We start from the raw sequence: 23,465 nt of genomic DNA on the forward strand, positions 1-23,465 counted from the left end.
AAACAAATCCATTTGCAGCAGGGAGAGGAGTCAAGAGTTGAGAGCTTAAGAGCTTGAGAATTAAGGCTTGAGAGATGAATTTGCTTGAAAATGAGTTTGTAATACTCAAGTGAACAAAAGCTTGTGGGCACTAAGGGAGCATGTCCCCTATTGACCTTCCTTGATTTTCCAGGGATGACAAATTGCATTGAGATTAGCATCTCCATCTGCTGAGGAGGGAGTATTTTGCTCTTGGAAGTTGTTCCATATGCTCAGCCTATAGACATGGTTTTCACTAGATTCATTTGACTGGGCCACACTTCCAAATACACTGGAAATATACTACATCAATAAGCTGAAACCTTATGCACAATCCAGAGATGGATTTATTTATTTATTTAAAGTATATTTTGTGCCTCCTTTTTTGCAGAACCATCATGAGACAGCTTTCATAAAATGTAAAATACAACATATAAATATCAAAATCTAATATATATTGTGGAAAGATGCTTGTTTGCTATGCATTTGGAGACTTGTTCAGATATTATTGTGCATGATGGTTCCTGAAAACAGGGCCAATGGCTGCAGTTTAGTCGAACTGAGATGCAAAAAAAGTCACAGTGATTCCAGTGGAATATAATGATGGGCAAGCATAGGTTACAAGCCCTGTTTTGTAAAATGGAAGCCTCAAAGTCTCAAGGTGGCTCTTTGCAGCTTATGCAGACAGAATTCCATTTACACAGAAGTCTTGCGTCTGTGTAAATGGAATTCTGTCTGCATATGCTTCTGCGTAGTCTTGCTTCTGTGTAGAAATCAAAAGGTTAGGAGTGTAGCAGTGCATACCCTGAGATATTAACCAATTCCTTGGAGGCAGATAAATGACCGCAGACACTCTTTAGTCAAGATGAGCAATGTCTTAATCTGTAAACAGTATGATTAATTTTTGTGGCATGGCTCATAGACTGAAAGATTCCCTTCTGTGCTAAGCACAATATAATTTTAAAAAAGCATAAAACAGTTTGCAGCAGACAATCAGGAGAATGCATATTTGATTCGTGAAAGGCGGTATACAAATGAAAAGTGAAATGAAAATATTATTCACAAAAATCAGAATCAGTAAACCAAAAGCAAATAATTTACTTAATATTTTTTAAAAAAATACTTTCCTAAAAGGCCCAAACTGCAGTTTGCTAAGGTACAGGGAACTCTAGCACTGTGAGAGGCAAACTGCTGTTTCCGGGGAAGCCATGTGTGTTAAGTTTTCTTACCATTTTGATGCTCATTCATCCAGTTGGGAGGGATCCTTTCGGAGCTCCTTGCAATCCCTTTTTATTTTAATTACCCTGAAAAGATTGGCATCATCTGCAAACCTGGCCACCTCACTACGTACCCCTGACTCCAAATCATTTATAACACTGTTTTCACTCCCAGTGCGCATGTGCTGGAGGCAGGGGCAGTATCATTGATATGGTAGTGCTGCCTAGTACACATGCACCATGTGTACCACCAGTACCCAGCTCAGCCACACTAGTTACAGTGGCAGCACCAGAAGCCCAATGGCAACAGCAGTGAGTCCCGCCAGGCGCTACATGCCCACCATGCAGGGGGCTGGTGCCAGGCCTGCTCACCAGGCCTGCTCACCTTTCTCTACTCCTAAAATTTACAAATTTAATAAATAAAACAAAACATTTAATCCAAGTCCCGTTCACATTGGTGGCAATTATTTCACGAACATCTGCATGACCACAGCAACATTGTCTGTCTACAGCTTCAAAGGAAAGAGGAGCTGTAAAGCAGATGAAGAAAATCTTGTTCTCCTGTCAACCAACTCCAGGTTTAATGCCAAACATGGCGAATAGAAGCTCAATAATGAGACAAGAATTCTGTAGTCTGTGTAGTGCTGAGATGTCTGGATTCCTGCAACTCATTTGCAAGGATAAGTATCAGAAACACTTCATCAGTCAACATCCCATATATAATGCATCTTACCCAAATGCATTGTAAGCAGTTGGCATTCAAGTAGTTGTATTACTCAATTACATTTCACATTGGCCATCTACTTTAAGAAAAAAGAGAAACAACAGACAGTTTTTCTAGTGTATTTGCAGTGCAGTCCTATTGTAGGTATGTCTACTCAGAAGTAAATCCAAAAGCATTCCATAGGAATTGTTTCCAAGAAGTGTGCACAGGATTACAGTTTAAAGTGCAAAGAAAATCCCTACATCTCCACTACTTTCTTAAAGTAGGTACAACTGTAATTTTAAACTACATAAATAATAAACAAAAATGAAAGGAGTCATAAGTTCAACAAGTCATTGTCCAACAAGGTTTTCCCCCCACCATGAGGTAATCAAATCCATATTGTCCACAATCCATTTTTTAAAATAAAAAACACCCAATAACCCTTTAATATTGCCATGTTTGTGATGCTGTTTCTTGGGGGGGGGAGCTGTGGAAAACAGCAAAGCTTCTGCTTTGCTATGATTTGTTCTTGATTTATTGCTGCTTTATAGACTGTGAGCTGCAAGTTCTGCATACGTATTCCATCTGCATATTTATCTGTAGCTATTTTTCATAAACAGGTGTGCATTCTACTTAAAAACGCAATCTTTCTATACACACTGTTTTCCTTTTAAGAACCTAAGTCCTGAAACTTCAAGAGAAACAGTATTACCATTTTTTTACCCTACTGGATTTTTTTCTCAATACCCAGATGTTCTAATTGTTTAGAAAGAAGGCATGATTGTAAGCTTTGCTTCAGGTGTTGTTCTTATCTCAAAATAGGGGTGGAACCAGCCTCTGCAAAACTCTCCCTTTCCGCTGCCTGTACACATTCATTCTATGTGACATGAGCCCCAGGGAAGTGTCTTGGAGGGGCTGACCAGACCAGAACAAGATATTTGAAGAGTTGGAGGAGTTGCCCGTTGATGACCCTGGGGAAGAGCCCAGCAAGTTCAGGTGGGTTGTTTCCAGATGGGTTGTTTCAGGATCTTGGGAGACAGAAGAGTCACAGATGAGTCAGAGTCTGGGGAGGGCCCAAGCAATATAGCCCAGCACTTCTTTGTCCTCTTGCAGGTTACGCAGGCACTTTGCATCTACTTCACCTCCAGTTATCAGGCCAGCTTCATCTCTTGCCCCGACATCAGCTCCAGAGCCCATCCTCTTAGGAGTAATCTGCTGCTCGTACTGGTTTGGAGCTGCCACTACTGCTTCTTCAGTTGCCTAGGTCCCAGAGATGCTACTGCAGGTGGGAGCATACAGCTCGGGGCCAACAATGGCCTGTCCACCCATTAGGCAAGGTGAGGCTACTGCCTCGGGTAACAAGTTCCACGTGGGGAGCAGATCCAGCCTCCAAGGAATGCATCACCTGCTGTTGCTGCTGTAATGGCTGCAATGGCTATGGTGTGCTACTTGGAGGCTGGATCTGCCACCTCCTCGACAACCCTCCTCTATGCTGTCTCTACAGCAGCCACTTGGTGAATAGGAGGTGCTGCTGATCTTCTCCCAGCCCCAGGGAGGAATTGGCGGGGGCTGCCCTCTAGAGTCTTCTGGACTTTGCACTTACCCAGTGTGATTCAGAGCTGGCCCCTTTCTCCCATGTGACAGCCTTTGATTCCCACTTCAACCATAAGGTAAGGTTGGTTTGATTCCCCCATTGTTCCTGAGGTAGATCTTCGCTCCCTCTTTGTCCCAGATGTAAATCTTTATTCCCTGCTTGTTCCTGATGTGATGTAGATCTTCACTCAGCCCTTCTTCTCTGGTGGAGGAGTGACACCAATGAGTTTTGTAGAATGGCAGTGCGGGGCGGGAGCATCTGTCAACTCCTTGGGAGTAATCTAATGGCAACTGTATGCAAATTGGGAGTTAGACCCGGGCTAAAAGTGGACAGGGACACCCATCTTTTTTTTCTTCCCTTTCACTCCCAATGTCCTGCATACAAATAGTCCTCCCCAGTCATCAGATGAATCTTTCGATGAGCAGAGAAAGGACAATGACCCGCTTCTTAGTTGATCTACACAAATCAGCTGAGAATGGATGCTGTGTACGTGTGTGTGTGTGTGTGTGTGTGTGTGTGCAAGAGTATGTGCACCCATCCCCAAGTATTAGTCCTTAGTGAATGTAGCCCTTAAGAAAAAAATGGTTAACAATCTTGGTGTAGGTATCTCACCTGGGGACTGGAGTTCAGTCCACTGTGGACGGGGTAGTACTCCCATTGAAAGCTGATATTCATAGTGTGAGATACTCCTGGATCCATTCTTGAAACCTGATGCACTGCATCATCATTTTAAAATAATATTGTCCAAAAGTAGTGCAACTGCAAGAAAACCTGCCTGTTGGAAATAACATTTGCATGAACATGCATTTCTGGAGCTATATTTTGATAATGTGTTTCTTGTTACTCCTAGAACAGCAGGCCCCTTAATTTCCTGAGAGCACTGAGGTTAATGATTTACATGAGTTTCTCTCCATCTGTGGAATAAGCTAGACAGGAAGGAGGAAAAAATGTGCACACAAAGAAATGAGTATGAAATTATCATTTTTGTGACAGCAGCAAAAGCAGGACCAGTATTGCGGACATTTCACTACATTAAGACTCCATTAATGTATGCAGAAGTCTGTAATGTATGCAGACAAAATATACTTGCATGTATGATAAGAGTAAGTACATTCTTCTATTGCATTGCATGATAGTTATGGGATTCACGAACCACTGAAGCAAGTACATTGTCCTGCAATGGGGCTAAAAGCCAGTTGATATGGGGTAACTCCTCAGCCTCTCACTGGTCCACCTTTATGTAGAGGAAATAGCACATAAACCGAAAGGATGTTCATATGCAGGAAATGTTGTAACAGTATTTCATGTATGACCCAGCCTTAAATGTATTCAAATAAACCTTCCCCAACCAAGTTTCCCTCAGATAATGTTAGACTCCAACTCCCATGGCCAATGGTAAGGGATGATAGGAGTTGTGATCTAACTCCCATCTGAAGGGTGCATATTAGAGAAAGCTAGACTGAGTGTTCTGTTGATTACTATTCTGAATCGGAGTGGCTCACTGCTCATTTAGAATCAAAATGTGAACAAGTATAGTCAAAGCAAATCAAGAGGTATGGAGGTTAATTTGTCTCCACATCTCTTCTTGTCATATATTTTCCAACAGTACAGCAGATTAAAAAGAGAAGGAAAATATAAAATACAAATGGATATTAGGAGTGACTACAGTGGTACCTCTACTTACGCACACCTCTGGTTACGTATCCTTCAGGATACACACACAGCAAACTCGGAAGTATTTTTCCGGGTTTCGCCATGCACGCATGTGCAGAAGCGCTCTACCGCACTGCAAGCATGTGCAGAACAAGCACCTCTGGTTGCAAAAACCTCAGGATCCGACCAGAGCTCCAGAACAGATCCCATCCACAACCGGAGGTACCACTGTAGTTTATTTGTGTGTGTTTTTGGTAAGATGTGTCAATCAAGGGCCAAAAGCAATCAGTATTCTGATCTATTGGTTTCTTTCTTAGAAAGAAAGAAACTCTGTAAAGTTCAGTGACCTAATAGTTTGCAAGACTCAGCTGGCCCTTAATTTGGCTTACGGTCTCTCATCAGTTCAATGCATAAGTTTGTCATCATGAACTTCTGAACTCGTCTCATAAGAGTGCCATATGGAACATGGGAAATGGTCTTCCAGCTGCTAAGTCTAAGAATTTCCATTTACAATAGCCATTCAGCAGAGAGTTCTCATTAGATCAGTGTCTTTAGGAACAGTCTTAACTGGAATCTATCCCATAGCAGATTTCTGTTATACAGAAACATGGACAGCTGCTGCTATCTCCTACAGATCTTGATTATGACAAATCTCAATCTCAAACATGAAAGAAGCTGGTCATCTTGGGACTATGTCATATTCCATTTTTCAACATAAGCTTAATATTAGTGTCTGAAAAGTTCTGATGAACATAATGTCTAATAGTCACATGCCTGTTTGCACTCTAGGTACATGCACCCAACCAACAGATGCAGTAACTTCCCTAGCATAAATCTGGAACAAGATGGGAGCCACATGGCCATTTGCATGTTTTATATTTCATAACCTATTTGTGGTCCCTGTGTTAGACTTAGAGTCTAAATGGGAGAAAGTCATGTAGAGGTGAAATGTTCAGCCTAGTCATAAAGCTGTTTCCTTGAAAGTGAGTTCAATGGAATCATTGGGATTCTGAGTAAATATGCTTAGTATCAGGTTGATAAACTGCAACACTAAGCATGTTTTAGCAGCACTGTGCCCTATTCGGGATGGTGTGAGTGCCACATTTTAAGAAAGACATTCACAGATATTCTAATCAGATGTTATGGTTACTCAGAAGGAAGCGATTTACCCTCAGGTAACTATTTTAAGTCCTCACAAAAATTCACCAGCATATTAGTGCAAAATTCTCTTACTTTGCACATTTTTGTAGGTAATTTAGCCTAATACTGTATGCATTTTTTTTGCAGGAAAAATATCCCAAATATAATTCCTTTTTGTGTGTTCTTTTCACCAGTATATTGTTACAAACATTTTACTCCTGTATATGCCTTTTTGTATACATTAACCTGGCTGGGAAACTGCACTGCAAAATTCAGAGACATGTGAATTTCAGAGAATGGCTGCATTTCATTTCACATACTGTTTTGGAAAGAGTGAATTTGGTAGGTTTGCCCTTAAATGTGAACAGAATACAGTATCTCCTCCGTTGCTACAGGGGATAGAATGTATGTGTGTTGAGGGGTGGTTTACACTGCCCTGAGCTCCTTGGAGAATGGGTAGGATAACTATGTTATAAATAAGATTGCAGCCTTAGAAGAATTGTGGTAAGCTATTCAGCTAAGCAAAAGCAGTATCCCACATTTTAGATAACTGAATAAAAGAAATGCAGAACACAGGACTGTGAATATGTAGCTATGAAGGCAAAGCAAAAGGGTTGCATTTCATGAAAAGCAATCCTCCAGTAAGTAAATGCTGAAACTGCAGAAGGAGATTAGATGTAGAGATGGGAACATTTACAGCTGGAATGGGTTGTGCAGATACCACAGGATGTTTGCATGCCGTTTATTTATTACTCTAAAATCAACTGTGACTTAAAGTGAGGCACAGCTGTAGGAATCTGTGGCTGAGAACAGGGAAGCTGGCTGGAGGAGGAAAGAATTTTCAAGTGTTTTGAAAGATTAGGTGCCTAAATTTATACCTCTGGAAGAAACTGTGTAGCAGGGGAGATCTTTGATCCTGTAAAGAGAAGCAGTGCTTGGAATAAAGTATTTTTAATTCCACCTGCATAGATATGCTCCCATATTGTTGCTGAGATGCCAACATTCTAGATTGCTAGTAAAGTAAAAACTGTAGAGTGTATTGTTCTGCCTAACTTATGATATTCTGAAATATAGTTATTGTAAATTAAGCCCTGTATTTACCAAAAGAGCCTCTAACCTCCCACTTCCCAATAGTGAATAGGCGGGAAGGGCAAATATTACAGAGACGTTTTCCCCCATTCTATTTTTTTTAGTTTTTTTCCAGTTTCCTGGCAAATCATAGCTTAGCCTTGACAATTGTGCCAACTGCTAAGCCTATTTAGGTAAATGTAACAGCATTAAATATTTCACCCATTCTAACTGAACATGCAAGGGAAGCTGACATATACTTCCTCTTCTTTGCTTTACTGCTGTTACAGGGTATTTTTCTACAGATATAAACTTCCTGGTCCACCTAATGGCCTCTTAAGGTGTTACTTTCCCTGCTACACATGTTCACTTCTTATTGTGTCTTCACGTGTTATTTGTTCTTCAGTATGAGGACTTCTCCCTCCAAATCCATTTTCTCCTCTTGCTGTTCTTTGGTTTATGCTTTTGAGGCCATCGCCCTCTTTTCTCCATTCCTCTAAACTGCTTATTCTGCAAGCAGGATGGAGTCCCAATAATGCCTCCCTCCCTCAACCTCTCTATTCTCCTGCTTCTCTCAGCTTTTCTCTTTCTGCCTCCTCATGAAGCCCATGCCTCCCCCATAGTATTTCTGCTTTATCTCTGGTTTGTGGGGGTTCCTACAAGAGCTTACAGAAGCACAACCCCATTACTGTTGCCTCTTTGCAACACAGTTCAAAACTATGCTCACATCTACGTCTAGAATGACCCTCAGAATGGTGCCTTGATTTCTACTGGTGCTTCTTAGTCTGTTTATACAAGGGTCATCTGGCCAAAAGAAAAAGGCCCCATGATTTACCAGAGGGTGTTGCTAGGAGGCAGGGCAGCTCTACCCACACAGTTCAGGCACATGACTTCTGAATGTCTGAGAGTATCCAACACAAGCCGCAGGCAGTGACAATTGCTATGCATTCAGCAGCTATGTACCCACATGGTGCAACCCCAGCCACTACCCACTGACTCCACTGACTCCCATTAACACCCTTTGGTGGGGGAATTCCTCCCAGCTTCTGCAATGCTGGTTTGGTACAGTGGCAAACCTTGGGGTCTCAAATTTCAGTGGTGCCCCATGCAACACCAAAATTTGGTGGCCACCTCTTGCCTTTCATTCTATATCACACTTGTGGCGCTCCCAAAGCTCTGCTCCCAATGCAACCAAACCAGTTTGCTCCCCTAAATCCCCCTCTTTTGGGGACTATATATTCGGCTCACACCCCATGCCCATGGCCTGCATCTCCAACCCCACACCCCTCCATGTTACATACATGGCAAACTGCTTTTGAAACCCAAATGTGTTCCACAAGCAGTTGGGTGTGTGCCATAATGATCTACTGGCAAAAGAAAGGTCACACAAAATCCCATAGGCCATACTTAAAGTAGCTCTTTGGATCCTGGCCAAGGACTGAATCAGCTCTGATGTCCTAAACATCATCCCACACATACAGGTTTTTGATTTATTTATTTTTTAAAAAATCAGAGACAAAGGCGGGGGGAATCCTTCAGCACACAGACATAAGAAATGTTCATCTATGTGCTTCAGGCAAAGACTGGGTATAGAGCTGTAAATTAAGGAGATGTCTTCATTCCCTGGTGCTCTGAGGTACAAGAAAGAGAAAAGGGAGAGGTGTGAAAGACACAGGGTACTTTTAAAGATCAGGGTGATCTAAGACTGACATCATTCCCTGTCTTAGAGAAAGGCCAACTCAGCATGTGCCTCGTTGGTTTTGCCAGTCTTGAGTCTACAATTTGTGGTTCAACCAATGCCCAACCTAACCACCCTATGGTGTTAATTCAATAAAACACAGACTGGTGGTCATGCATTGGAATTCAGTGGATTTATACCTATGCCACAGCTATTTAAAGGCTATGTCACTGTCACTGGATTAAATACCCTCAAACTTTTGATGTGAAAACAAAGATACACTGGTGTAATTAGAATAATCTCTGTTCTAACACGAATGACAACTATGTAAGCTGCTCACGCATACAAACACATACATGGGACATTACTTCTACTAATGCCTCGCTCTTTTCCAAGTCAATGCTCTTCATGCACTGTATAATAGCTACTCTCGTGCATGCTTCTGAAGTTTCCATATTAGTAGAACTGGTCATAGAAATTTCATTTTTAAAAAATAATTTCACTCAGAATAGCTGCAATTCACACATATTTGGATCAGCATCTATTTATATCAGCCTTCCCCAGCTGAGTGCCATCCAGATGTTTTGGAATATAGCTCCCATGAGCTTCAACTGGCACAACTGAGTTGGCTGGGGATGATATGAGTTGCAGTCCAAAAGAACTGGAGGATATCAAGCTGGGGAAGACTGATTTGGACAAATATAGAAGAGGGGCACTTTAACGCTGCAAGTATTATAGTGCAATATAAATACTCCAGGCCAGATAAATGGACGTAATGCAGCGCATAAACTATGTAATTAGTTCCAACAGGAGGCAGTGATGGCCACCAACTTGGATGGTTTTAAAGAGGATTAGACAAACTCATGGAGGATAAGACTACTATGCTACTAGCCACAGTGGCTATGCTCTATCTACACTGTCAGTGTCAGTATGCCTCTGAATGTCAGTTGCTGGGAACTGCAGGTGGGCAAAGTGCTGCTGGGCTCATGTCCAGCTTGCAGGCTTCTCAGAGGCATCTGGTCAGGATGCTGTGAGACCAGGATGCTGGACTAAAGGACTGTTGACATGATCCAATAGGCTCTTCTTTTGCTCTCAAATGTTGCTAAGTATGCAGCCACTGCCATTTTTTTAAAGGGGGGGGGCATAAGGGTCCCACAAAAGACAGAAGAATGAGAGTATTTCTTTTTTTAAAAAAAGAGACAAGGATAAGTACCAGAAAATAAAGATCATTCCAGGTAAATAGGGACAGTTGACACATATGCTGTATGCAACGAGTTTATTCCATTGTCAGTATTGTTGGAAAAGAGAAAGTTGCCTATAGAATCATGGATTCACTTTTCAGGCACTCCAACTTTAAATAAGTAAGTAAGTCTCATTTCCAGGAAGAGTTGATCAATGCGGTTTACATCACTTCATGGTTGATGGGAGTTGGAGTCCAACAGCATCTGGAGGACCTCCCATTAGCTACCCCTAATTTACAGAATTATGAGTGAAAGTATTGTTGATGTTTAATGCATGAATTCATGGCTGCCCCCTGCCCCCTTTAGCAATTGCTAAATAAAGAAGCTCCTGAGCAGGATTGGGACCACAGTGTGCAGGGAGTGCTGTTTAATCCTTTCTCCACCTCCACAGTCCTGCTGTACGTCCCCCTCAGTGGCTGTTGGTGATGGGAGGGGAGCTTCCATTGATGCCAGCATCTAACAATTTACGTATTCCCAATCACCTATTAACTGCAATGACTAAAAGTTCCCTCCTCACTTAAAGAATGCTGGTGAGATTTTATTTACTTATTACTGGCAGTCTTGTACTCAGGAGTATTTTCCACCCACCCTGCTAAGTCAGGCAGTGAGGAAGATGCCATTTGCCCAACTATACTCCACCATGTAGGGAGAAAGTGAGTCTTCTTGACAGCAGAGATCTCTAAGTCAAGCTTCCAGGAAACTGCTGAAAATGATATTTCTATAAGCAAAGGCTAGCACAGAAAACAAGTCGTCAAAAGCATTTCAGGCATTCCATGGATCATTAGTTCCCCAAGTAGAATGAATGATCACTTGCTGCACCTTTATATTGGAAGGATATAAGTATAGGGCACAGCCCAGAGTTTAGCATTTTAAAGCCTTGTTAATTTTAATGGGTAAGAGTTCAGCCTGTGCTTAACTTTTGGCTGGCTCACGCCTCAAGGAAATTAAAGTTCACTTTGTACAATTCCTCTGATATTTGTACAGATAACCATGTGAGACAGCCACCATATTCCACAGGGTAAGCCAAGTTCCCATAGTATGCCATCAAAGTGGCTGAGAATGTACTGGCAAGCAGATAGATTTGCTTTCTCAAAACACTAGATGCTCTAAATGTGTTTGCAGAATAAGGAAACATCCAGTTTTTTAATTAGATAATGGATTATAAAAACCTGATTTGGATACCACACACATAACTAGCATAACACTCTTCTGCAAGAGTTTTAAAAGAAAGTATCTACACGGTATTTAGACAGCTGTTCAAATTCTGCTCTTTAACTCACATTCTAGCTTTCGGCATGTGCTTCCAGCTGGCGAAGACTTAGTCTGCGGGGGAATGGAGGTGCAGCCAAAGACATACTGTTGTATGTGAGGGTCAGCAGAAGGAAAGGCGGAGGGAGCAATCAGAAAATGCATACACAAGAGAGAAGCTGAAGTAGCATCACGCTCCCAACACACAACGGAAATAAATCTTGCAAATTCCATCTTGAATTTTGCCTTTTTATTGGGCAAGGCAGAAGCAGTGACATCACCCAGTGTCATTTTAATGGAATGCTGCTGACCCACCTGGAAGAAATTCTGTCTAAGGGGGCTTGGACAGCACAATGCTAACTCAGAAGTTAGTCCTATTGAAATCACTGGGGTTTAAGCGGAGTGAAGAATGAAGGGCTGGAAGTCTTTATTTTTCTTGGTTTTAGGCTACAGTCCTATACACACTTCGTAAGCATGGGGAAGAAAAGTGTTCAGTTCAAATTAAACTGTGTCACATTTCCCAAACCAATAAGCAAACCAAACCAAAATACAGCTATCTCTTGACATTTGCACTTCTCCAAATTTGGTGAGGCAGTTATCCAACTAATAACTGCATGAAAAAAAAGCATGTATTATGGGAAAGTGTGCACAAAAATGTATTATATTTGGGAGGGGTTGCTGACAAAATCATATTTTTAATCCTGGTGCCCTTCAGAAGTTCTGGACTGTGGTTACCATCAGTCCCAGGCAGTATAGCTGAATTGCAGTCCAAAACCTCGGGGGGGGGGCTCCAGGTTGGGGAAGGATGTATTAGATGATGTACACATGAAAACACAAACAGCTTTTTCATGCAGGCCTTAAAAACAATAACAACAACTGCAAACCAATGAGGAAATGGGGAAAACGAAACTCAAGATGGTGGGAAATGAGAAAATATTATTCTCTTCCTACTTGGCCTTATGCCCCAATGTACTCAACAGGTCCTACTTCTAAAACAAATGGGATTTAAATACCATATCCTAATCTTCCTTGGCAAGTGCAGGGCTGTTTACATGGGACTCACAACACCTTAAAGAAGCCGTATTCCGTAGCTAGTCTAGTGGGCAAGCTTTATCAACATCTCGTTTTTATAATACTTGAGCGTTAGAGGTAGTACCTATGGTAGGGGACATGTTGTGCTCCTTCTGGGGTAGTTTGTCCACCTTTGATCACCACCCTGTGCTTGGCTCTCACCTGTGGCTCCTAGAAGCTGTCAGCATGCAACAGCAACCACGCCCCAGAAACAGCATTAACTGGCTAGCTAAGACGGGTGAGGGTGGCTGATGTGTCTCAATCCCACAGTGAGTTAGGGACTTGCCCTGCATGCAAATACAGGCTCCAGCGGATTGAGTGGGAAAAGGAAAACTCTGATCATAAACTTCACTGCCTTGTGGGATATCCTCAGGAAAAGAAAAATCTAACGAGTAATCCCTGCACAAATCCAGAGTGGTCCTTCCAGAAACTCCTGCAGCCAAACTGGTGCTCTGTTTTCCTTTGGCCCACATCAGCAAGGCTGAGATGGGGATCTTGTCATCTGGGCAGCCCAGGAGAGACCTCAGTACACACTGCCCAGGCTTGTGCCCCAGGGAGGTCACTGTGGTGCTGCTAATGCAACTGTTTGACTTCACTCCCAGACACGCACTCCATTGTCTCCTGAGACAGATGGGTGCCAACTATTTACTCTTTTAAAAAGATTGTATTTTTTCTAGTCTTAATTTTGAACCGAATGCAACCTTTATTAGACAGTTTAGACAACAATATCATCACTTCTAAAGCAAAAGTAGATTCCACCACTGCCAGAAATAAAAATGGAAAAGCCTGCAGTTTGAATGGCCAATAATGAAAGTGGAATAGCGAGTGCAGACAAGCTGTCAACAAGTTTCTTTGGCTGCCTCTATCAAAAAAGTAGGACTTGTGATTAGTTTCTAGGACTTCAGAAAGTTTCTCTGCATACTTATGGCTTTTTCACTGACCTTTGTTGTCTTGACTATAATAATGCAAAGATTTGTGCCAGAGTCCAATGCTGTATGTTTAAATGATATAAAATAATGGCACATGTAATGTTAAGCAGCTGCCTGGGATTTTTCCAAATGGGAACTAATGCTGTAATTCTGCCCACTATTTCAATCTGGCATAATTAGGTGCAGCTGTGTGCAGGGTGACAGGCATACTTGCCACTCATAACAAAATTTAGGATTGTAATTGTGTGTCCTGTTTCATGTGTTTTAAAGGACTATTTCAACCATCAGTGGAATCCATACCCTCCTACTTACGTAGCCCTGACAGTTGATCATTATATGCAAATGTTCTCTGTTGTAATACACATCACTTGTATTCAATCATCTGTCCGGGCTGTGTATGGTAGCCCTCTCCCCCACATTTCTGAATTACACAGGATTATACAGGACTGTAGAGATAAACACTTGAGACTTTTTATATTCTCAGGCTATTGGCTCCCATTTAAAGATAAGACATCCAGTCTAGTGCTTTTGCCTGTCTGTTTCTGTAACACCCCATTATGTCAGAGTGGGTTGCTTTCTGCTAAGTGTAAGCTACAAATAAATTGTGTTCATTCATCTGTCCAATTACCTGGTGAAGAACCCACTGTCAGTGGAAGAGGTGGAGCCCAGTCCCCAGTCCTCAAGGATACTAGCACCAAAAGCTTCATGTCTAGACCAAAGAGTGATGACACGCTATGCAGACATGGGCTCAGTGCAACTGGTCTTCTTGTGTGTAAGGGGTTGACTTGTGAGTAAGGAATTCCTGTTGCTCCTTCACTGCCAGCAATTGCAATCAGAGTGCCGTTAAGGCATCTGTAGTATATAATGCCTCCCTTGTCCTCCTTGCTGAGATTCCCTGTGATACAATGGTACCTCGGGTTACGTACGCTTCAGGTTACATACACTTCAGGTTACAGACTCCGCTAACCCAGAAATAGTACCTCGGGTTAAGAACTTTGCTTCAGGATAAGAACAAAAATCACACGGCAGCGGGACGGCAGCAGCGGGAGGCACCATTAGCTAAAGTGGTGCTTCAGGTGAAGAACAGTTTCAGGTTAAGAATGGACCTCCGGAACGAATTAAGTACTTAACCCAAGGTACCACTGTATTGACCTGGCCTTGCTTTTGGCTCCTGTTTTGAAGCCAGATTTTTTAATTTTTATTTTTTATTTTTTTAATATTTTTTATTAAGGATTTTCTTGTTTTACAGAAGTGTAGTGCCTCTTTTTCTTCTTCTTCTTCTTCTTCTTCTTCTTCTTCTTCTTCTTCTTCTGCTTCTTCTTCTTCTTCTTCTTCCATGTAACGTTTTTACAAATCCGTTTCATTTGTTGAGGCATTAGGGGGAGAAGAAAACAGAAAGAAAAAAGAAAGGGGGGGTGGGGAGAGGGAGGATGGATGGGGGTGGGGTCGGGTGGCAGTGTTTCTATTATGTTTAATGTATGTAGAGTTTGGTGTCAGCGTTGCTTGTGTTGTTCACTTGTGTTCCTTTGGTGGTGAGAGAGGTTGGGGTTGGCTTAGGGTGTGATTGTTTGCTTGTGATTGGCTGTGGTGATCTTTGTTTTCGTGTGTGAGTGAGGTGGGTGGGTGTTTTGGATCAGGTTAGCCATATTGATTTGTATGCTGTTGGTGGATTATTGTCGTTGTCCTGTTGGGCTGTGTATGTGATAAAGGGGAGCCATACCGGGGTGAAGGCGTCTTCTTCTGTTTGTCCCCGTGTCAGTTTCAGTTTATTAGTTAATTTTTCTAGTAGGGCTGTTTCCCATACTATTTGGTACCATTGGTCCATGCTTACTCCTGACAGGTCTCTCTAGTGTCTGGTTATGATGTTTCTGGTTGTTTTGAAGCCAGATTGATTTGTTGTGCTTCACCTAAGCTTGTTGTAACCATGTGGCACCTTGAACCTTGGTTTCATGGGTAAATGTTTTGTTAACAGCAGGGCTGGCCTGCCCATGAGGCAAGGTGAGGCAACTGCCTCAGGTGGCAGGATCCACATGGGCAGACGATCTGACCTCCATGCCATTGCTGCCATGGTGGCGGTAGTGGCTGTGGCATGCTCCTTAGGGGCTAGATCTGTTGCTGTCATGTCACTCCGATGCCACTTCCACAGCAACCTCTTGAGAAATAGGAAGTACTGATGGTCTCCTCCCACCTCTAGGGATGAAATGGTGGGGACTGCCTTTGGTGGTCTACTGGGGTTTGCACCATCCATTGTGATTCAGAATGGGACACACACACACCACATTTGATTCCAGTTTAACCATCCAGTAAGCTTGATTTGATTCCTTCCCTTGTACCCAATCATGGTGTAGATCTGCATTCCTCCCTTTCTTCCCTGGCAGGGACTGGGGCACCATTTTGTGATTTGCCTCAGGTACCAAAATGTCTTGGGCTAGCCCTGGGTAAAAGTTTATGCTCTCCTTGGACTGGAGTATAAACCTGAGTGTATAGGACCTGGAATGGTGAATTGGCCCCCTGAACTGAGATCAGCTTGATCCAATCAAAGAGAGATGCTTTTGCTTCAGATACATTAGCATAGTGATGCTGTGGGGAGGCAGTCTATTTGACAGATATGATAGCAGATTTCCACTGATGTCAGAGTATGGGATATGTGTAATTATGAGGAAGAGCTTTAGCTCAGTGGTAGAACATACACTTTGCATGCAGAAAGTCTTAGGTTCTACCCCGGTATCTCCAAGTATAGGTGGAAAAGACCCCTATTGGAAACTCTGTAGGTAAAGTAAACAACAACAAGCTAGACGAATGAGTGGTCTGCCTTGGTATAAGGCAGCTTCCAATAGTTCTGAGTGTTTGCAATGTGAGTCTGCAAAAAGGCGAGTTGCCAAACAATAAAAATGAATTGGCAAATTACCCTGATTTACTTTTTAGTTGAGCAGTTGAGCTTTCTTTAATTTTCAAATGTGGACTAATAGTACTTTTTTTACTACGCGAACATTGTGCATGTGAAGAATTGACCTCGTTTCTTGAAGGCTCTCTGGAGAAGCCTCCTCCAACATCACAGAGTGATGTATGAGGAAGGAGTAGAAGAACATTAAAATAGTCTATAAAATAAAATACTCCAGAATGACTACTGGAATAGAACAATTACTGTTTTTATTCTCTGGAGATAGGCGGTGACCTGCTGAACAAAATTAACTCTCTACAAAACATATAAATTAGTTGCAAGTGGGTGGACAGCCTTGCATTCACAAGGATGTAAGGTAGCTCTTTAATCTCTGTGGACCTCTGACTTAAGTGCTGGGATCCATGGATGTCATTTAAATATGGAAGGCATTAGCACAGCCATTCCCTTCTATTTGTCTCATCCCTTCAAAGACGCAGGCTGTCAAGAGAGTGGCTGGCAACTGCTATGCATACTGTTTGCCCATTTAATCCAACCTTTGTCATCCACAGTGGCATTTTTAATGAGATGTTCTCCTAGCAGGTGGTTTCATCACTTAACTAATCAACACACAAACACCAGACATGTTAATATTTGTCAGAGTCAGTTATCAGTAGAACTTGAAGGAATTTGGGTTGACAGCTCTGATATTGAATTTTTTTTCATCTGGCAAGGTGTCAAGAAGGCTTTCATCCCCTTGTGGGAAACCAAGCTTGATAACAGAATACAATTAAGGGAGTTTTGTTCCTACTTCAGCTTTGGTCTATAATGGAGAATGGTCCAAGAGAGCTTACTGGTCCTTTTGCAGAAGTAAGAGAAGTTCAAAGAACCACCATATTGCGTAAGGGAAATGTTGATTTTATTGTTGCTGCTTTGAGTCCTCTCTGATCAGAAGTTGCTGGACAGAAGAGGTAGAGCAGCTATACTAGCTTCCTGGAAGGTGGGTCATTGTTGCAGAAAGTGGGTTGCTGAGAGCACATACCAAAGCCAGTTAGAGGTGTGACCTGGGAGACTCCAGGTGGCCAGATAGAGAAGCCTCAAGGGTCACATTCTCCTCAGTCCTGAAATAAATGATGGAGTTACATACCTAAACAGGTACTTTATGCACCCTCTCCTTGTGTGCATGGTACTATATCAATCTACCCTGAAAATCATGTTTTGAAGTGATCACACAGCCACTTTGCTGCCTGGCTAGATGAAGCTTGCATTGATTCTACCAACACCTTAAGGTTTACTGAGCTGGACAGGCAATTGTTATGTGCAAGGTTTCCTGGAAATCAAATGCAAGGGCTTTCTTGGCATTGAATGAAACACATGGTCTACTTGGGTCCAAAATACATTTAACATATAATCCTGTATTATAGAGGCTGATGTGCAGCATCTGAACATCTCTTTTCTGGTCCTGTGGTCTGGCTCAGCTCTGGAAAGACTTGGGGAAAGTCAGGGACTTGGATGATGCTTGGCCAGCCTTAGTGATTAACATCCCCACAGTGGTTTGTGGATTTATTTAAATCAGATGTGGGGAAACCACCTTTTTTGGGCAAGAAGAAGAAGAAACACAGGATGCAATTCTGCACCCATTTTCCTAAGGACCATTGAAGTTGGTGAGATTTACTTCTGAGTGGAACATGTCTAGGGTTGCACTGTTAGCCTTTTTTCTTGTGGCCCAGTAACAGATTGGCAGCCAATGCAAATCCCACAAGTACTGGGGATAGTTGGCTCCCACAAGCAGTCTGGCCACCTCATTCTGCAACAGCTGCATGCAGGCACCCAGGAGCAACAAGTTAGACTGCTTCTCCAGCAGTGATCTGGAGCCAAGAGAAGGTTTACACTTGTTGTCAGTTTGGTATTTCTTGCTCTGTTCCTTCTAAGAAAACTGTGCACTCAGTGTTGTGTATTTGGAGGGTGTGGCCTTTTTTACTCAGGCACTGTTGGAGCTGGAGAGCCTCCAGCTGCCTTGGAAGATGGTGTGGTAGCCAAGAAGTGTCCTCCTGCATCACTGAATGTTCTAAGTACTAGTTGTTGGAGTTGGAGGGCAGGATAGGGCTTGCTGCTCAGGATATGCAGGTGAAGGCACAACTGGCTCCCATCCTACTTTCTGAAAGAAGCCAGAGTCCCTGGTGGAGCAGTGTTTTCTGGTTCCTGCACCTCTCCTATTTTCTCAGACACCCCCCCCCCTCTGATAGCAGAGGTTCTGATTACTGGGCTGTGGCAGTGCAAGAGCATGTGGGAGTACAGATGCTCATTGCTTCTTGATGGAAAACGCTGTAGCTCCGCTGCAGAGCACATTGTTTTACTATTAAATTTATATACCAGCCTTCATCATGTTAGCTCAGTTGTTTAGAGCATGGTGCTGATAACCCCAGTGCCGCAGGTTCAGTCCCCATATGGGACACCAGCATATTCCTGCATTGCAGGGGGTTGGATAAGATGATCTTCGACGTCCCTTCCAAATACACAATTCTATGATTCTTTGATTCAAAGGTCACAGGGCAGTTTACAGCATAAAAACACAGTATGCACAACTTAATAATTATAAACAGTACACCTCCACACACTGCATTGCAGGTAGAAGGTCCCAGGCTTGATCACTGCCGTATCCAGGTAGAGCTAGGAAAGATCCTCTCTGAAACCAGTCAGTTGACTATATAAAGCACATTCATAGGTTTTAATGAAGGAAGAATGAAACTGCAGACTTCATAGGTCGTACCAGCTTTCTTCAATGCAGTTCTCTTTATTAATAATAAATAAATATTTTTTTATTTATACCCCACCCTTCATGGTTCAGAAAACTGGGCTCAGGGCAGCTAACAACAAATTTAAAACACTTAATTGTAATACAACATAAAAGCAGCATAAAATACAGTATAAACACATGAATAAGAATAAAATTTAAAGTTCAAAAATCAATTTGGGGGAAATCCATCCAATAGACATTAGATAGTCACCAGGGCTAGCTGGCTGAATTAGTCCTATTTGGGCCAGCGAGGAGGCCAGGGGAGAATTAGCTGTGGGGTCCCAGAGTGGGGAGGAAAGAGAAGGGAAATAAAAGATCAGGCTGAATTCAAATTAAAGGCGAGGCAGAATAGCTCTGTCTTACTGGCCCGGCGAAAGGAGGTTAAATCCTGTAGTGCCCTAGTCTCATGGGACAGAGCATTCCACCAGGTCAGAGCCATCACTGAAAAGGCCCTGGCCCTGGTGGAGGATCATCTGACTTCCTTAGGGCTCGGGACCTCTAAACTATGGTTATTCATGACCTTAAGGTCCTCTGTGGGGCATACCAGGAGAGATATCAGGGGCATATCAGGGAGATCACTAGTGCAGTGACACATTCAGAAGTTCAGGGTCCCTTCATAATAGTCACAGCCACTTCTCTTTAAAACCACACTACCTTCTATAGTCATACAACCTTCTAATAATATACAGTAATTATCTTAATTGTGCAAGAATAATAATTAGGGATTCGGTACAACAATCAATGTAGATCTCATTGTGTTGCCTTTCAGCTAGAGCTAGTCTTTTCTGTGCATATACATGGGCAAATGATTTGGGGTGCTCCAACACCTTATTTCACAGTGATTGAAGCTGTGTTTTCCTTGATGTTCCATTGCACAAAAGCTGAACTTGCACACCATTTTCTTGAATCTGAAACACCTTGTGTTTCCAGTGTTGCTATATGCTTAGTTTTGGAACGTACAAAGCAACTCTTCCTTGGTGTTCTTCCTGCAAGCCTTCTCCAGAATGACCCTGGGAGCCATTCCTCAATGGCTGGCTCACCTCCTTCCAATCTTATTGGTTACAATCAGCCCTAAGAGTGGGAACTTTAAAAATTCATGTTGATTGGATAGCTCTAGGACACTGAAGACTGGGACTCTGCTGCAGAAATAGCAACAGGTCTTTGAACTCAGACCATTGCACATCTGATGAAAGGGATAGAGAGGTCATACTTTTCTTGCCAAATGGGACCAGGCAGAAATGTTAAATTGGTCAATTGAATGTGCTTGTATTCATTTTCTCTGGGTGTCTGTTGCTCCTGTAGCTCTGTGCTGTGTGGTGCAGTGAAAGAGCTTACATTGTTTTTTTTCAGAGCAGCTATACTTGCAAGCGATGTCTTCTTGCCCTAATCATGATTGCAACATTATTTTTGTCAGCTGCATGCTGTGAGTATGCTTAGGCTTCCCAGAAAACGTTGTCACCCTTTTTACTTGGCAATTCAGTGGTCTCTAACAATGCCAGATTTCATCTGCCAGGGCTGCAGTTCTATCTTTATCCATGGAACAGTCGGCAACAGCACACGTCGTCTTGCTCTTTCCACTCTGCCAGGAACAAGTGATACACGAGTACAGCGCTAGAATAAGCAGACAGATGTGCCTCCACATTTACAGCAGTCTCCTCTATGAATGCCGGTGAATGTACAATTCTTCACGCTAGTTTATGGAATGCACAGTTCTTTGTATTAATTTAATTTGGGGGAAGCTCACATCTCTGTGGCAGAGTATTTGTTTTACATGCAGAAGGTCATAGGTTCAACTCCTGGCATCTCCAAGTAAGGCTGGGAGAAACTCCAGTCTGAAACCGTGGAGAGCTGCTGAAGTCAATGTAGACATGACTGAGCTTGATGGACCACTGCTCTGACTCAATAGAGGGCAGCCTCCTATGTTTTGTGGCAATGGTTCCCAATTGGTGGTCTATGGATCCCAGGGGGTCTGCGTATCCCACCCAAGAGGTCGGTGGCATCATTCATATAACAAAAACTACCATAGATATATCAAAAATTTCAAAAGTAGGGCTTTTGAAAAACAAGGGGTTTGCAGTACATAGCTAATTGGGAACAGCTGTTCTGTGGCATGGACATGCTCTAAAAACTTGACTGCAGTGAGACAGTGTTTAAACAAAAAAAGGACTTGATGTAGGTTGCAAATCTAAGCATCCTTACTTTGAAATAAGTTCCATTGTACTTCATGGGACTTCCTTGTCTCCAAGCAACTCTAATACAGTGGTACCTCGGGTTACATATGCTTCAGGTTACAGACGCTTCAGGTCACAGACTCCGCCAACCCAGAAGAAGTACCTCAGGTTAAAAACTTTGCTTCAGGGTGAGAACAGAAATTGTGCTCTGGGGGCGAGGCGGCAGCAGGAGGCCCCATTAGCTAAAGTGGTGCTTTAGGTTAAGAACAGTTTCAGGTTAAGAATGGACCTTGGGAATGAATTAAGTACTTAACCCGAGGTACCACTGTATCAGCATTTGGATGAGATGCTCTGAGTGCATTTTCTCAATGGTTGAGACTGAAATAACTCCTTTAGGCTTGGCCATGTCCTATGAGATTGCTTATTGAATAGCTCTGTTGGTTAGAGTATGGTGCTGATAATGCCAAGGGTAAAGGTTTGATCCCCGTATGGTCCAGCTGCATATTCCTGCATTACAAAGGATTGGGCTAGATGATCCTCAGGATCCCTTCCAACACTACAGTTCTCTGATTCTATGAATAATAACAAATTATTTGTCTTTTGAATAGTAGACACCCATGCCATATCACAAAAACCACTAGGTTTTGAAAAGTTCTTTGCTATATGTGCCTTAGGATGCCGTTGTTTGAGCAACAAAAGCTGAAAGCACCATTGGCTGTGTGAAATGAATTGTACACTTATTTGCAGTGCTATAGGCCAAGATCGAGACAAGTTCCAACAACAAGCCGCCAATAATGAACACACCTTTTCTTTTATTAAACTTCTTAAATTATTCAAAAGGTATTTTATCAGTAATGTTCTGTTTATGCAAAGTGTACATTCCATATAACTAAAGCCATAATAAAGCTGTTTTTGAAATCATCAGTATAATCTGGTATTTTGGCATATGTCAAAATACAAATACAGACTGTTCTTTATCCATGCAAGTGGCAATTCCTTAAAACAAAGATTAATCCTTTAAAGAACTGGTATGTAGCCTAAGAGTGTTTATTTTCATGCTTAAGCAATGACTTCATGTCAAGATTTTATTGCACAGTCTGGGAATTAAAAAGAAAGGACCAATATTAGAAAGTAATGTGAAAAACAGGTATTTAACTGTTTTGGTGTCTTGATCTCAAGACAGTTTCAACCTTTTACAGGCAACATCTTTGGACAGGATTATCAGCCACTCTGTGTACTGCTGCATGTGAGAATTTTGATTGTGTGTAGACTTAACATTTTTAACACTCCATGTAAGAGCTTAAATAAGCAATGGTTGCAAATGATCATGTCCATGTGAGATAGCAAAGGCTTAGGCTGTGTTTGGTTAGAAATGAATTTGGCTCAATTTATGCCCTCTAGAAAACAACTGAAATAATATTTTCAAGGGGAATTCACATTTCCTGTAGACAATGAAGCATTACACCACAAGAGACAGGCAGAAATTCTTGCCCATTTTTCAACATTTAATTTATTTAAAATATCCCTATAATCAGAAAGAATTTATTGCTGTGTTTGTTTTACTCAGGACCACAGCAGAAAAACATCACAGAGGGATGGCTGCAGCCTCCAGAGTTCATTCCTGTTAGCTGTCTAGGATCTATCGAAAAGTTCCAGGATGTTCCATTCTGCCAAAGGCAAAGCCCCAGAGCAGGCATCAGAAAACTATCTGGAAATAATTTTGAATTAAGATTGAGATCAATGTGTTGACTTGTGTTTCCCTTGAAACATACAGCTGTGTGCTGCAATTATTTCTTAAGAGTGTCATTTAGGGCCCAATTCAAAGTGCTGGTTTTGACCTACAAAGCCTTAAACAGCTCAGGGCCACAATATCTCAAGGACTACATCTCCTCATATGAACCAACTCAGACCTAGCGATCATAATTTGACACCTGTCTTTGTGTGCCTTCTCCACATGAGGTCTGAGGGGTAACAACATGAGAATGGGCCTTTTCTGCATAGGTTCCCCAGGAAGGTTTGCCTGACATCTTCATTATGCACCTTGAAGTTCCAGGTG

The sequence above is a fragment of the Podarcis erhardii genome, assembly GCF_964252035.2.
Source record: "Podarcis erhardii genome assembly, chromosome: 9".
Classification (NCBI taxonomy): domain Eukaryota; kingdom Metazoa; phylum Chordata; class Lepidosauria; order Squamata; family Lacertidae; genus Podarcis; species Podarcis erhardii.